This window comes from Pinus tabuliformis, chromosome 2_2 (genome assembly GCF_031772625.1).
Source record: "Pinus tabuliformis cultivar Carrire ecotype Pingquan chromosome 2_2, CPIR1, whole genome shotgun sequence".
NCBI classification, from domain to species: domain Eukaryota; kingdom Viridiplantae; phylum Streptophyta; class Pinopsida; order Pinales; family Pinaceae; genus Pinus; species Pinus tabuliformis.
The window spans coordinates 247,544,977-247,548,091 of NC_142300.1; the positions used below are offsets into that span (position 1 = coordinate 247,544,977).

At 28.0% G+C, this 3,115-nt stretch overlaps 1 non-coding gene across 1 annotated transcript; it reads right to left on the reverse strand.

Annotated features, from left to right (window-relative positions):
* Positions 1-645: 645 nt before the first annotated feature.
* On the reverse strand, positions 646-718 carry TRNAA-UGC (transfer RNA alanine (anticodon UGC)). The gene has a single exon. It is a non-coding gene; the product is annotated as a tRNA-Ala (tRNA).
* Between the last annotated feature and the right edge of the window lie 2,397 nt (positions 719-3,115).

The following is a 3,115-nucleotide window of genomic DNA, read 5'->3' on the forward strand; positions in this document are numbered from 1 at the left end:
TTTTGGATCTATCAAATGTCGTGAGGAATCAATTTTCTCTACAAGTGTCAAGAGGAATAAAATCTCTTGAGATAAAACTTTTTCTTAAATTTAAAAAAAAAAAAAAAGATATCTTAATAAATTTGATTCCTCTCTATATTCAATAACTATATTCAAAATTAAATTAAATCTATATTGATGAATAACTGAATCCACTAAAATGAATATATATTAATCCTTTTATTCATTTCAATACCCAATGAAAATGAATATATATTAATCTTTAAATATATATTAATGAATATATATTAATCTTTAAGGAAATTTAAGAAATATAAAAACAGAATTTACATGTCATTTCAATACCCAATAAGAATAAATATATAAGGAAATTTAAGAAATATAAAAACAGAATTTACATGTCATTTGAATACCCAATATATATTAATCCTTGAGGAAATTTAAGAAATATATATTAATCCTTGAGGAAATTTAAGAAATTTGATCCCAATAAAAATGAATATATATTAATCCCGACGTGAAACAGACAGAAATGTGATCCCGCCGTGAAACAGACACACAACCTTTTGATCTGGCACTGCTGCTTTTTATGTGTCAATTGGCTGTTACTACTATCACTCAGTGAGTAACGTTCTAAAATAGGAGTGGAGATGCGGGGTATCGAACCCCGTACCTCTCGCATGCAAAGCGAGCGCTCTACCATGTGAGCTACATCCCCATGTTCTCGATGAGCATAGTGAGTGTTCAATAATTTATATTTTTGGAATATTTTTTAGAAACTACAAAGCTAATATACCTTCAAAAATCTGAAAGGACATTCCCTGCGCTGCAAAGTTGATAAGTAAACTCCTTAAATTCTGTTAAATTTTTCAAATTTCATCGCCGCTAATTAATTTGAATTATAGATTTTCACTTTTTATATATTTATTTCAGTTTTCTACTTTGTTCACTTTAAATTAGAAATATGTATTTATGTCTTTCAGAGTTTTACCTAGTTCACGTTGAAGTGGAAATATTGATTTACGCATTTCAGTTTTCTACCTTATTCACGTTTAAATAGAAATATGTATTTGTCTTTCAGTGTTTTACCTGGTTCACGTTGAAGTGGAAATATTTATTTTTATGCATTTCAGTTTTTAACTTGGTTCACGTTGAAGTAGAAATATTTATTTTTTATTTTTTTAAATATTATATATTAATGTATTATTAAATTTTGTTAAATAATGTTTATGGAAATAAAATTTATATTAGTTGGATATTGTAATATTTTGTGTTATTAAACATGTTGATAGTTTTGAGGGTTATTTTAATTGGTTAAATTTGAATTTGTGAAATTTTTGTTGTGCATCTCGTTACCAGGAAGTTACGGAGTTACGGGGTCAATTCTTCTTACCTTCAAGGTTATGCGTTGCTAATAAGTTTGTGGCCTTTGGGGTGGGGTCAATTCTTCTTTACACCCTCAGGGTTAGGTTTTGCTAATAATTTTGCGGCCTTTTGGGTGGATGGATCTGCCCAGATATTTTCAGGGGAAAAAAATGTTAAGCATTTTGACTTGGTCAAATTACATAAAATTAATAATTAAATCAACTTGGGTTAATATTAACTACGGATAATTAAACCAATTTAGATTCATCTCAACTACGGATCTACCAAGCATCAAGAGGGATCAAATCTCTTGAAGTGCAAGCCTCTTTCAAAGTGAAAAAAAAAAAACAAAAAAAAGATTTGACAGATCAAATATCTTGAAGTGCAAACCTCTTTCAAACTGAAAACAGATTTGATCCCTTCAATGCTTGGTAAATCCAAAGTTAAGTTGAATCTACACTGAATTAAGAGTAAGAATGAAAGTATAACTATATAGTTGCTACTAAAACTTTACCATAATGATTAATTTGATTTACAAGTCTGAAGAACATTTTGTTTATATTTTTTAAATCTTAATTTATGTTTCAAAATAATTAAATAAATTTTAAAATGATCGAAGTTTTATACTATTAATATAGATTTATCTTAATCACATATATAAAATATAAACGATTGACATGATTAAACAACTTCTTTTATCTAAACATTGACTCTAATTGTAAAATAAAATTAAATCATAATTAACTAATACAAACAAAACCAAAACAGTAAGGCAAAAAACATATAACATTTATAAATATAAAAAAATTCACCCACAAATTAAATTTCAAACCCAGAAACCAGTGTTCCACTATCACTATCCAAAAAAATTGAACCAAAACAAACCCAGCAAAGAAACATCAACGTCAAGTCGTAATTTTATATATGAAGATCATATTTACGATAAAATTATTTTACAAAATTCCATACTAATTGAGAGCTTTGACATGGGAAAAAGATGAATGGTTCATATTGAAACACTCTCAAATAATTAACAAAAAAAGGTTGTAGGTGGTTTAAATATCATTAAAAGATTGTTCAAATAGAGGATTTATTGTTTTTGAATGAAACAACACAACATGAGAAATGAGAAATCTATGAAAGAAGTTTAATTCTCTTGAAACATTAATTGTATGAAAATAAAATTGATAAGTGTAGTGGAGCTTTATGTAAAATTTAGATGGAGAAGCTTATATTTAAAGCTCAGTATAAGTTTAGATAGACAAAGGAAGCAAAAAAAATCAAGTCCACAAGTCATTGCTTCAAGTAAACACGAGGGATCCCTCTTGTGCAATAGATGGTGTCATTATTGCCATTTTAAATAACAGAGCAATGCTCGAAGGTGTTTTCTAGTCTCATGCACAAAACATAACATCAGAGAGTAACATTATTAAGTAAGCAAAAACATTTTTTCCATTTTCCCCTCAAATATGTACATGATAATCCATAAATTAGTATAGGTTATGCGAGAGATAGTATGTTGTTATGAGAATCAAAGAACTTTCCACCCACAACATGACAACTGACTTGGATAAATTAGTATAGGTTATGCGAGAGATAGTATGTTGTTATGAGAATCAAAGAACTTTCCACTCACAACATGACAACTGACTTGGATAATAATGGAAATACTTAGATTTACATATAAAACTTGAAGATAGGTTCACTCTTTATTTTGTAATGACACAAATTTCTATGTAAAGCTTGCACA